The 14,231-nt window shown below is 45.8% G+C and overlaps 1 protein-coding gene across 2 annotated transcripts in view; it reads left to right on the forward strand.

Moving 5' to 3' along the window:
- The first annotated feature begins 1,899 nt into the window (after positions 1-1,899).
- LOC125764458 (serine proteinase stubble) overlaps positions 1,900-14,231 on the forward strand; it is a 29,375-nt gene continuing 17,043 nt past the window's right edge. For both annotated transcript variants that reach the window (XM_049428730.1, XM_049428731.1), the window contains exons 1-2: positions 1,900-3,214; positions 8,373-9,486. The gene's annotated coding sequence lies outside the window, so the exon portion shown is untranslated. The remainder of the gene's footprint in view (positions 3,215-8,372; positions 9,487-14,231) is intronic.

Genomic DNA, 14,231 nt, shown 5'->3' on the forward strand with positions numbered 1-14,231 from the left:
CTAACGTACCTACATACGCTTACGGTCTACAATTCCTACGCATTTCTGCCCTATTCTGCACTATCGTTCATCGCTTGGAAAGTTGTTACCCAGGCACAAACTCACGAAGCATATAGCCAACCCATCCCAAGGGATCCTGCGCCGCGCAAGAAAATGCAAGATGAAGCAGTCAGATTGAAACCGACCGGAGCAGAAAATTAAAGTGAGTAAGCATATGTATCATTGATTCATTTTTCCATTTTATTAATTTATCTACAGTGACCTCCATCATCCCGAGCAACGAAGTGCACGCTTTTCGCAGCCCTCCAAACAGACCAAATGGGGTGAGAAGCCGATACGAAAGGGATTGCGATTGCGAGGTAATTGCGTTTGGCCGGCAGTGATCGATTCGGGGTTTGATTTGATTATTGCACGTTTCTGGTACAATTTTATGCCCTCTTTTCCCCTGGTGAGCTTCCATTTTCTTTGTTTGGTATAATGATATTAATTTGCGAGCTAGAAGTGCTCACAGTACGATTGATGAAGAATGCCAAATGTATTTAAAAAACCCTCAACCCATTTGTTACATTCCCATACGCTTCCTTTGTATGTTTAGGTTCGATTTTATATATGTACACTACCCTGCTTAAATCACGCTATTAATTGCTTTGTTCAGTGAGCTTTAAAAGTCACATTCGTACGCATTAAATCCAGGCCGCGCTTAATGACGATAAACTGTCCTACTTGCCGACCCTGGGTGTACATTCGTCAGCAGCTCATTTAAATCGTCCCGTATTGAAACCTGATTTTTGAAGAATTGAATTATAAATCGTAGAAGAACAGTTATCAGACCGAGCGCAAGTTCGAAACGAGTTTCCGTTGCATGCGTCTCACCCGGACCACCGTGCTCAATCCCAGCCCATGGTCAACCCGAGATTCGCTCACCACACGACGTAATATTGAATGCATCCGGCCTGTCCGTATCTGTATCGCCGATGCAAGTCACAACTGGCCCATCATATTGGGATACGTCAACGGGGTGAAGCGAGATCATCTTGCATCATTTGCTCATCGGCAAGTCGCGAAAGCATCAGAACATGGGCAAGGTAACAAACTGGCGGTGGGCAGGAAAATGGTTGCGTTAATTAGGATCTTTACCCCAGACCTCAGCTCCACAGCCTGTCGGTTGAGCTACTGCACACACGAAGCGAAAAGGGGAGTCTCTTCCAAGGAAGCAACTTGGGAAAATGGTTGCAAAACCTGATGCAAAGAATGCAATCTTCAGGCAAGCAAACGTCGACCGTTTGGTTGCTTCTGCTTTACCCTGGTTTTCCTTCTCGCTTACATCTGAGCTTATCCCACTTTTCCACACTTGCTAGCCACCGGTTCCATCTCTTTTCCCTTTTACCTCACACCCTGCCTCTCGCTCTCCCCTTCTTATCAACCCCATTTTATCCTGTTGTTTGCAGTGGCTAACCTTTCCTTACTGTTTGCCCTTTCTTTCTGCGTTCTCTATACCGTGCGAGCTTACTCGCTTGCCAATCCAGAGCTACCATATCGGCTACTGTATCGGAACGAATCTGTGCTGCTGTTGCAATGGGGCTCTCGTATGCGTTGTGCCTCTTTCTAAGTTCCCAACCCGCTTTTTGCTAGTAACAATTCGTATCGCGCAGCTTGGAAAGTGTTCCTTCATACTTTCCCTTCAAGCTTTGCAAATGCCAATCTACAAAACGGGTCGCATACCAGACGCCCTCGGGATACGGGTGACCGGGAGTGTCGATCATTGTGTAAATAGAACAGTCGGAAACCAGCTTACCAGTCGAGCTGAAATGATATGGTTGAACGAAACATTTATTAAGAGTATCTTAATACTTAAGATACTTAACTGTCACTACAATCCACTAAAATGTACAGTTTCGTAAAGATCACGAAAATGCCTCTGACGCATACCATTCACCAATGCGAACTATTCGGTGACACAAATTACTCAGCTCCAGAAAAACCGTCTCAAAAATCCACTAGTTAAGTATTATCACAGCATATTGCCCAAATGGAACAGAGAAAGGACCTTCATCCTTGCCATACATCCAATCCAAAAATCAAGTGACTCACACGTCACGGGCAACAAGCGACGAACTTTCGACAAAATAACAAAAAAACGAAAATTTCCCTCCACGGCTGCCAGATACCCGGTGCAGAAAAGCAGATAACGAAGTACACAATAAAACGGAACGAAAGAAACACACCGTACATGCTGCTCCGTTGATGATGGTTAGCGGTGAGGCCGGAAGACTCACCAACACAACCGCCACAACATTTGTGCAGCATAAAACGTTTTTCCCTCAAAAGTGTTATTTCTTCGGGTTCGTTGTCTATCTCTCGGCGTGCTTTTCTCTCTCCTTCTCTCTCTGTCTCTCTTTCTCTCACCATCGTTCGTTTGGTTTGTCTTCTTCGCGCCCGAGCTGACCGTTCGTGGCTGACCGGGCCACGGGAGATCGCTGGCCATTTCGCTGGCCGCAACATACTTTAGATCCCGGGGCGCTTCTGCCTGCAGTTCTTGTACGCGCGCACACGATCGCTTCATTCTCTCGCTCTCGAAATCTGGAGGATCGCACATACAACCATAGCTGTAAGCTCTGTCCCGCTCAAGCCCGCATACGCCAACCCACGTGGACATCTCTTTTCTGCTCGATCTTCACGGTTGCAAACCGCACCACTACAGAGCACCGAACGGTCCGGACTGGAGTGCGTTCGTCAGGTTGTTTGCGGGTATGGTTGGGCTCCTATACCCATAACCGATCCTATCCGTCGATCCGTCCCATTTCCCGTTCCCTTTCCCTAGCAATGAATGCGCGATCGCGCTAACACGGCACACGGCAATGTTTGGCTGGCGCGATGCCAGTCAGTATAAATCTAACGTCTTCAGTGTCAAGGTCTCTTTCCAGTGAGGCTCTTGATCTGCGACCACTTGCACAGACTCCGCGCCCGACCCCGCAGCGGCTCATCACCGCTGTGCGTGTGTATGTGTGTGTGTTTGTGCGCACTCTGCAGGCCGGATCTAAGAGACCGATCGGCTGAGTGCTGACCGTATTTTCGCGTCGTCCGTTGACCGAGTGCGTACCGTAGAAAAACGGTGCCAGCAGCAGCACCAGCACTAGCGGAAACCTTTCCGAAAAGTGATCAAATCTCACCCGTTTTACGCGAGTGGCCGCACCGAAGAGGAAGCTGAATTAAGGTGAAGAAAACCGTTTGGATCCTTTAGAACCACACAGGATTGGTATACAGGAGTGGTCAAGTGAAAGTAAGGGCAGCCTTAACGAATCAAGAACCGTCCCATTTGGTGTAAATTGGTGAAATAATTTGAAAGGCACCGAATTTGAAGTAAATCCCTTGGCCATTCCTTGGAGAATGCGGTGCGTCCAGTTCAAGTTCTGTCCCAAAGATCTGTACCTAATGGGTTGGGCTCGGTGGTGAATGTTGCTTCACAACGTATGATCGAAATTTGTGCGCTACATCATTGGCATAACTGTGAATGTTGATTGAGGTGAAAAATGTCTTCCCCACAAAAAAACCCCCGATCTGGATAACCGATCAAGAAAAAACGGGAAGAATATATGAAAGATTCCAACCACGGCAAGGGATGCTTTTCACAGCACACAACAGTACGAAAAAAGTGCAGGAAAAACAGAACCGAAAGACATCGGCCTGTGTGTATATGTGTGCGTGTATGTGTGTGTGTGAAACGATAAATGTGATGCTAAGCGAATGAAACGAGTTCTTTGGCCACCAGTTACCCAGAAATCGCGCAACTTTCTATCCGTGACGGCCTTTCTTTTTGCTTTCTGCGGTGCCCTCGGGAATGGCGATCAAGCAAGCACAACGTAACCACAAAGAACGCATGGTATTTCATCGCAGTGGTACACTTTGGTTCTTGAGTGGTTGATCTTTAGTTTTATTATTTTTACTAATTAGTCCAAACCGCGGAAGTGAAGAAATACCGATAAATATGAAACATGTTTATTGAGCCAAAGTACTGCACCAAGTGCTTGGGGATTCAAAAGATCATTCAAAGATCTCGTTCATATCAAATAATGTTTATAGTTGGTTCTATTCTAATCCACACGGGCAGTATTTCTACTGATAGAATACTTCTCTGTTTTCCAAATAAAAACCTGTTCTGACAAAAGCACTTTTTTCGATCTCACAAACGAAGGATACAAACTATTTCCTTCCCTTCGGATGTGAAAAATCTCACGTACCAGCAAGCGATTCGTCAATAATTTTCGGAATTACGACCGGATTTATTGAGCCCGCGTCGTATGAAACCAATCAACGTCTCTATCGATCATTCGCCCGATCGTTCCGGTTGGAGCAAATTGAAGCATACGATCGATGCTAACTCTCCCCGTGTGCGTGTAGCACAGGATAATAAGACCACAACCCGATACGGTAGCCGTAACACTGGGAAGAATTTAAAAGAGTCATCGTTCGAAATTGGACACACAGTAGGAAACAGTGGGAAATGGCTTGTTTTGTGAAATAAAAATATCCGCCTGCTACAGCAAACTTCTTTAAAGTGGATCAAATTAACGGCTGCAGAAAAATGCTGCAAAACTCGCGGTCATTTCGGACATCTTATCAACAAGTCACGTGTTTAACGCCATAATTAAGTATCTTGACGATACGAGGAATCCAAAAACGGTGCTGCAAAAAGTGTTTCCTTCGCTTCGCTCATTTTTTGTTGTTGTTGCTTTAATCGATCGTTGCCTGTGTCCACACGTCGTTGAAGTTACATAAACTTCCTCGATCTTCTCGCTCGCTTTACAAACGTGCACGAAGAAGCGAAAGAAGAACCCGTTGCATTGCGTAGCATCAGCATCATCATCGCCATCACCATCGTGATATGGCGATAGCATTGACCTCCGCAGGGATCGATCCCGATCGCTCGTAGAGAATGAAACGAGCCGAGAAGCGAAAACCCGTTTCGAACCATGCTCCAAGCGCATCACACAAGCGCTGGTCGCGCTCCATTGTTGTCCGAAGGCATCCAGAATGGAAGATACTCTCTAAACGACCTTTTCGTGTGAACAGGTCCGGTGCCCAGTGGTCTGGATGCATGCTTTTTTTCGTATCTTTTCGAAGGTTGAAGATTAAAAGGCTCTAACGATAAAACGCACCAGCCTCGCTGTGAGTTTTCTATCGTGAAGAAATCAAGAACCCACCACCTAAAGGATTAAATAGTAGCAGCGCACTTTCACCGCTGGTGAGGTAGAAAAAAAACAGGCCATTCAATACCCGCATGGACCTGGGCTTTTGGTCGTGCAAAAACGACGCATTGTGAAAGTTAAGTTGCGCAGCGAAAACGAAATTGAAACGCGGTCGTCATACTACCCCGAATCTGTCCAGCAAAGAAAGGAGGAAAGGGAAGGAGGGTGGGGAATACATGGGAAGCGGCATACACTGTGAAGGTATCTATTAATTCTTGGAGGCAGGATGTGAGCTGCTGGATTCGACACCACCCCTATCTGGGTAGGATGGCGTCCCAAACACGATCTCATGAGCTGATCGTCCGTCACGGGCAGGAAACATTTCTTTCACCCGTACACCCCATCATACGAGGTGGCCGCAGACGAGGATGGCAGAGGATAGCTGAGACAAAAAACAGGGGATGGCCCGCAGCTTGCAACAAAAACCCACACTTGTTTACACTGCCGGTTAACCTATTTTTTAGAAAGTGGCACTCTTTCGACGAAGAACGCACGAAACGACGCAAAGAGACGGAAAGAACGGGAAAGAGTGAGAAAAAGGTGTTGGTACCGATGGGCCAGTGTGCTGGAATGAAGGGAAACAAAGGGAGGTAGTGGTGGTGTGTGTGTGTGTGCGGTCATTCTTCCCACAACGCCTCCCCTTTTAAGTCGGGTTCACGCTGATTGGGGGAGATGAAGTCTTTGGACGAAGACTACACGCGATCGCGATCACGACCATGGCCTGTTTTGAGAGGAGGCCCACCAATCCGTTGGTGGGTCGGCGGGAGGTTTGTCATACAAATCGAAGGTCTTTTCAAAATGGGCCACATTCGGGAAGTCGAGTACGCGATCGAGACGGAAGGAATGCACTGGAAATGCATGGCACAGATCGATTCCGTGTGTGTGCTTTAATCCGGTTAAGCAAAAACGTTTACCGAGCCGCGAGCAATTTCCGAATGATCGTCGATAGCAATGTGGGGCATTTGATGTTTTTCGTTGGAATATCAAAAAAAAATTGAAAGTAAACTTCATCTGCAGTCGAAGAAAAGACAATATTTTTTAACATCCAACATTGAAACAACAAGGTATACTATTCGCTGACTCCATCGCAGATAAGCTGAAAAGCTCCCGCATCTGGTGCAGAGAGCCCACTGATTACTACCCTTTCCCAGGGGGTGTTTTTAAGAGTTTGTTGTGATGTTTTGTTTTTTTTTTGTTCCGTTTCTTCCATCCCTCGGGGACACCTGCATCGGGGTTATTCTGCATACCCTGAACGGTTGGCATACGGCGAAGCGATACACGCACCGTGTGGACATCAGCAACGAAACGCGAGAAAGAAAGAAGGAAATGAGATTCTCGTATTGAGGTTATGTGAGCTTAGTCATGAGTACCACCATATTTTGCCTTCCCAAAGGCTAGAGTTAAGACCTGGGACGGTATGCCCAGGAAGTCCGGGACGTATGAGGTCACTTCGTGCGTTCTTTTCGCGTTCGCTCGCTTTCACCACCGTTGTGAGGGATGGTTCATTCGGTGTTGGTGTCACAGCACAATTAACCGTTTTTCTAACCAGCGCCAGCCACCACATATGCACACACACACAAACACAGGCATTAGTGGTAGCTTCCTTTCCTTCTTTTTATTAATGATCGAAGATGCCAATGGCGTCGCGGCGGAAACCCGTTAGTGGAGTGTGCGCTTGGTGTGTTTTTTTTTTGAGTGTGTACGAGAAGTATGCTTATGCTGATAGTGGTGATTCGACGAGCAGTCAGCTGCTGGCGATGATAGTACTAGAGTGGAGAAGGTAGCTTTTTAGACGAGTGGTTGCGAAATGTTGCACTTTTTATCTTGAGCATTTCGTTTTATGTATTAAGCCGAGAGAACCTGGATATAAGTAACTTATGCAAAGCCTATAGGTTTTGTAAGCAGAAACAAATATAAAGCAAACAAATTTTATTTAATTTCAACATTTTTAAAGACAAATTTTACGCATCAATATTTCAACTGTATGAGGAATATTTATTCTACCCACAAAAAAGAAATCTTCTGCCTTCTTCTTAAAGCTTAGAATCGAACCGTTTCTTAACCACTAAGCGCACTCGTCCGGTAATCAGTGTACCACAATCCGGTAATGAGAACCTGTTCCAGATTCGTTCTGGTCTCTGCTGCTGCCTTAGAACGTTTCGGGTTCTCCCCATACGCCGCTAGTTAACCGTACTGACCATTAGAGTGGATTAGGCTCGATGGATCGGAAAAGCAATACAAAGCCAGCAATGGACCACTTCTAAAATCTTAAATTGCGCCCCATTTCCACACCAACCAACCGCTCGGGGATCTTTCTGTTACACGAGCATGGGCCAGAACGCGGTCCAGATATCGATACTGCCATCGTACTGAGAAAGAATCCGTACAGAACGCAAAAAAACCCTTTCCCTCCCGGTTGCTCCCCACCCACAACCAGCGGTAAATTGATTTTCAATTAAATACCGTTACCAGTATAACCGTTTATTATGCTCAGTGCTGCCACACCGGCCTTCCTGCCCGGGTAGCATGCGATCGTTTATAAATAAATGTTTGCTGTATTTATTTCATTCCACTCCCACCCATCCCCATTCCGACCACGTCCTAACCCTGCGTGACAGCTTCTTCCACAATGTCTACCGGGCATAACTTTGCACACCGTTGCACACTTCGTGCCATCGTTTTGTAATTATAAATTCCAACACTTCCTAACTACACGGTGTGCGTATTTATGCTGTTTTTGCGTTTCACGTGGAACGCCCGCCTTTTTTTCCCCGGCCCCGCGGGAGCGGAACAGAACAACAGACACGCGGACAAACGGGTTGGGTGGGCGGGTGCTTGAGTCAAACACCGTTTAACACACGCCATCCCCAGTCGATCGACACCTGGCGCAACAAAATCTTGGCAAATGCCGTGTGCCGTGCGAACATCAAGTGCATTGCTGGATGTTTATTTTTTATTCTTTCGAATTTGCATGAGTAGAAGTTCTTGAGAACTTCTTTATGTCTAAAATCCCCCTTTATGTCTAAAATTAATGTTCCAGGGCTTTTAAAATGTTATATATTTTTCAATAATTATTAACAATCGCCATGCCATCATTATTTACAAACATTTTTTTATATTTTGCAGATCACCAGGCCACACTTCCAAGTGCTCGTATTTGTGTCATCAGTAACGGGGCCACCATTTCACCGGATTCTTAAGATATTCAAGTGCAATAGCCCTGTGGTAAAAAGCTCGGCAGCAATAATCCTGAGCGAGTACGATACAGTGTTGCAATCCCAACCTTAAGTGCAATCTCAACAGAACCGGTGTGCATGTGCGTGTTTTATCTGTGAGTGTAGTGAGTGTTAGTGTGTGTTCCGACGTTTCCGAGGGTCGGAAAACTCCAGCTGAAAGTTAGAATCAGCCCGTACCAGCCGGTCATGCAATGTGGGCATCGATCTTCTTAGTGAGATACTAACGGTTCGGTTGGTTTGGTTTTGTTTCTCTTCCGGACACTGGAGAAAAAGGTGAAAACAGTTTTTTCTCCTTTGGTTCATCAAGCGCCTACAGCTTATCGGTTGTAAAGTGGAGAGGCAATTTGGTAGAACGAAACATACAGAGCGGTTACTCAGAAGTTCGTAATTTTCATGGTAGTGTGAGGAAGTGATTTAATCTTAAAATTAAAACTTGTTTCCCACCGCAACTTTGTGAATCTACGTCATTTTTTAAGAGTGTTAGTTTTTGGTCCATAAAAATCTGTGTCGATGTTAATCAATTAATGGTCCAATAGCAGCCCCCGAAAGGCACGGTCGGGGCATCTAGTATCGTCCGCAAATACGATGCGCCGTTAGAAGAACACACGCACACAGAACCGGCTAAGTGATTACGATTATTTTGTGAAACCATCCGTGCGTAACCCGTGCGCAGCATCATCGGCATCCGAAGACGAAAAAATGATGTGCGTTTGATGGGAAGATCGCATGTTCGCGTCCAGAAGACGAACCGTGGAAGCCGCAGAACCATCAGCCGCAACGCCACGCAACAACCACGCTGACTTCGCGGAGATTTCCGGTGTGATCTAACGGTGCAGTAGCAACACTTCCACGTCAAACGCCGGCATCCATAGCCAAACCATCCATCATCCGGGGCGGTGAAAAAAAAAAGAGATTCGCTTAGAGCTACGGCTCACCAGACAAGAATCGGCGATCGACGAAACAACACAAAAAAGGGAAGCCAGAACGCGCTCCACGGCTTCAAGGTAAGCTATCATTCGGCGATCGGTTGACTAATTAATATCGCCGGTTCGAGTTCGGTTCTACCAGCAAACGATCGACCTTTTTTTATAACAAGTAAGCACGGCGAACAAATGAAGAACACGTTGTTAGATGCAAGCTCATTAGGGGATGGATGTGAATGGGCATCGCACGACTAGTGATTGTTGTGTGAGGCATCTTGAAATTTATCATCGGCTCAAGAGCAAGAGAGATATATATTTTTAGAACAAAGAACCAAACTACCTTGCTCTGCCGGAACTCCTGCAGGATGTTTGTATTGATGGGAATCGTGATGAATACTGGGCAAGTTTTGCAGACAACAAGTATCTTTGACGCGATCCCTACACCTGCAACCGAGAATCGTCCATAGTTCTTGCCAGCTGGATAGAGTACACACATTTATTAGCCTACAGGTGTACGCGGGAGTACTTAATTGCATGAGTAAACAAGCGAGGGCTTAATTACTGACCGACCTGTTAACACCTCCCTCTATGGTGTGTGTATGTGCGTTGGAACTTACGCTGAACTTTGGTAGCAATTTAGAACGCTCCGTTTGCCAACCGAGCAAAAGGCAGCTGACGTCGTGTTCTGTAGCTTTTTACGCTTTGCCATAGCTCGGCTCAACCGTCGGGCTGCTATCATTAAACAGTCAACTAATCAATCAGCGACCGACAATCGTTCGCATCACCGCCACGGGTCGTCGCTCTTCCGGTACGATGCTTCTCGGTTATTGTGAACTTTACATAATACTATCTACCGATGCTGCGGACGGTTCGTTCGTGACCGTCCTTGAGTGCTGGGTGTTCCTACAAACAACGACATAATGAGCCGATCTCTCAAGGGTCAGATGAGCGGGCAAGGCGTGATGCTTCCGGTTGATTTGAATTACTTTGTCATCCGTAATAAGCCGTGTGTACATGGCGAGGTCCTTCCCACGGGCAAAGGATACTCATCCAGCACAGTTGACATCACCTTGACTCATAGCTGTGGAAGTTAGCCCGATTCACCTCACTGGATTATGGCATCGATTAGTCAACATATTTTTTTCCGGCTCGTTATGCAATTGCAATTTCGCTCAGGAGTTTCCATTTCACACTCATCGAACCGTGAGTGTTTGATGATCAAGAAATCTCCGTACCGTTGTCGGCTCACCGACTCCCTGCTGCCTTGTGTACCTCTTGGAATTCGTACCGTTAGCGCAAGGCATCGGTTTCGTTACGGGTCGTTTCATACAAGCAATTTATCCTTTGTTTCATGCTGCTGATATGAGCGTTCACACGTAGATGTGATAGTCATGATAGAGGTTAAGGGAGCTCTGAAGGCATTTTCTTCAAAAACAATTAAGTAAGGAAATAGTTGGAAGCAATAAAGGGCGAGAAAGTTGTGAACATGACATTTGAAATTTTTTAAGTTTCAAGTTAATGAACCTCGCATATTTTTATGAAGCTGACAGTAAAAGGTATTTATTCTGGCACACAGAAAATCTTGAATAATTTTGAATGATTGATATAATTAAAGACCTAGTAGCTAGCAACAAGTTAATAAAGTAGACCATTTTGTTGAAGAGGTAACAGGAACTTCTAAAAAAAGACATGATCATTGCTCTTTCGCTACTGTTTAATTCAAATGCAGAACTTGTGAACAAAAAAGGAAATCCTAAGCAAGCTTCTTACTTCCCCTTCAATCGAATGACCATTTCCAATCATCATCTATCTCTGGTCTAGTCTACTTTTCACTAACCCTGTCCATATTCTCAACCAAACCAGTCGAGCGAGCTAAAACTGAACATCTGCATCTTTTCTCTGACATCTCGACATCTCGTTGACCACCGGCATAGAAATGCAAATTTGAGCTCCAACGCGTGCCATCGCCCCGTGACCAAAAGCTGATTAATCGCTTTTGATGCCATTTGAACGGAACCCGCCCGTCAGTTTCGACGTGAAGATTACAGATGAGAAACAAGCACACACCATCCAAACAGCAAACTCATATTTGAGGGAAAGCATACGCTGGTGTTCGTCTCCGATACGATCTGTACATTGGATCGTATCACCCGGAGTCCGAGAGCCACCAGGCATGGCAGCACCAGTGCTGGCGCATACATAATGACGCATTAATGATGCACTTCGATGTGCGAAACGAGAAAAAAATGGCCAGCAACAGCCGCGAGCGTGATGTATTTGTGTTTTTATGCTACCGGATAAAAGCCTGCCCGACGATCGATTGCTTCCACCGTCGGACAATTAGAAACTGATCATCGCACAAATCGCACTGATCTCGTTTCCATCTCGTTGCGATTGCAAACTGTTGTATAGCCGCTGCCGGGTTCCACTGTGTGTGTGTGTGAGTATGGGGGTTCCAACCATCATTCCCGTCCGGACCCGATCCCAGACCACCCGGGATGGGGTTAAGTACTGGGTGGCATACATTGGACAGTGCACGCGCGACACAGGCGCTGCAATTACGACCGGTGGAACAGATTTATCGTCTCCCCGGTGTGGAACCGGGATCAATCCCGGAGTCGCTTTCTTTTCCTCGGAAAATCCAATTCATGCCTGCTTTTCAGGCGCACCGTTAATGGCCGGATGATTCGAGTGTAATAATTACACGGACGCAGTGGGATACTTTTTGGAATGGAATGACCAGTACGCTCAGTGTGTGTGTGTGTGTCTTTCTACGTCCAAGCCTCCGCCAGACGGAAAACTCAACCATGCACACACACAAATCGTCCAGCGGGTTCACTTGGACGGTGATCAAAAATACATCCGTTCTCGTTCGCGGCCGAATGCGGAGTGATCGGAACCGGTTTCGCTGATTGCGGTGAAATAATAAATTATCACATTGAATTAGGTCAAATTCCCGACGCTGTCGTCGTCGCGTTTGGCGTCACCAATGTTCTGCTCTGCTTGATCTTCCTCGAGGATCCTCGTCACTGTCCGGTGGCTTCTTTTATTGTTTTTGTTTTTTGGGTGGGCGCACATGAGGTCCACCGCATGGACTGCACGATGATGAAAGACAGTTTTTGATAGTTTTCGATTCCTCTTTTACACAAAGAGACACAAATGAATAGCAACGTTTCAAATGGGAAATTTTCTCCACACTGCTCTGCTCGCTGGTCGGTGATCTTAAGTCGTACAAATTGATAGCATTTAATTGAGGTTATCGAACGGATTATGAGGCGAGCGTGAAAGGAAACAAATCTACATTGGACAAACATGATCACTGATAACGGTTGTGTTTGAAAGGATTTCATGTGTGCACTGTGTTCTTTGGTGAAAAGATATTAATGGACTTTTTGTTTTATTTGAATAAGTTACTCAACAAACATGTCTTTAAGAAAGACTAGTCTATTCAAATTTACAGGCCAAACTGACTTTTATGACTAAATAAAGAAAAATTGCTGCAACAAGCAAACGAATACCCCGTTCAAACCCATTTTTGTAGTCGTTTATAAAAGGAATTTCATTTCCAATATTCTTTATAATTCAATCTACAAAACAATCGCTCTGTAGTGTAAACATACAGAAGTGACGAAACGTGACAGCTTGTTAACGCCTTTAATCGCCCCGTTCAGTGTTGGTAACGAATCTATACCATTGTACCATCGGAATCCCACCACAATCTCTACGCAATTTTCTTCCGTTTGCACCATTCTGTCGGATTAAAATGGGTGGTAGGCGGTACCAGCACACCGCCGATCAACGCCGATCGTAACTGATTAATCTGGGCAGCCACAATTACCACCAAGTGTTGAAAGCAATTTCAACTGCTGATCTACCTACCGAAAGCCTTCTACGATCGTGCGAAAGGATCCATCATGCCATCAACCGGTCAAGATCCTTTCGTATACGAATTGGTTTATGGGTACGGGCGGTAACAATCGTTTATGTGCTGTTTTGCCACACTATCACCATTCAACAATCGTAGAAAATCGTTTCTGCACTTTAATTTGCTGTCTTTCTGTACACCATACCTAGGCTTGGTGTTCATTTTCCGTTGCGAATGCAGCTGATACGCATTTTATGCGCATATTCCCTAGAAGTCTTCTTCAAAGTGATATCCCTTCCAACATAAACTTAAATGTTAAGCTTTAGCAAAAAACTGAAAGATACTTTTAAGCTGAAACATCTATCCCAAGAGAAGAACCCCGGTCGAAAGAATGAACCGAAAGAAAAATAAATAAAAACTCATCCGCTCGGCCCATGTCGGGGCACCCCGTGACCGTGGGTTGGTTACGTCGGAAATTCTTTCCAGCTCGGTGGTCTTCCAACACTCGGCTTAATTTCACCTCCATTCTCATTCGCCTCTGCTTCTACCATGCCTCACACACTCGCTTCTGACCACCCCAAAATGGCACAGCTTGCCGGAGGAAGGTGGCTTTTAATCTAGATTTTCTGCCAGTTTTTCATGACGCCAACTCACTGGCACTGGTTGTACTTCTGGTACGCAGTGAACGCAACTCATTCATGGGAAGATTGGGTCGAACGGCCGGCTCCGCCACGGTTGCCTTCTTGGTCACGGTGAAAAACGGGAAAATGATGAAAATACACACATATTTCGGTCGTTCAACTTTACCATCCAAGTCCAACGATGGAAGGATTTTGCGCAGCAGCTACACCGTACCCGAACTCGCAAACGGAGTGTACCAAGTCAGTGAGTGTGGGTACAATTCTTTTCCCATCCACAACACTCGTGCCTGGTGGTGACTTTGAAAAGGGAGGGAAAAAAG

This window comes from Anopheles funestus, chromosome 2RL, assembly GCF_943734845.2.
Source record: "Anopheles funestus chromosome 2RL, idAnoFuneDA-416_04, whole genome shotgun sequence".
In the NCBI taxonomy this organism is placed as follows: Eukaryota; Metazoa; Arthropoda; class Insecta; order Diptera; family Culicidae; genus Anopheles; species Anopheles funestus.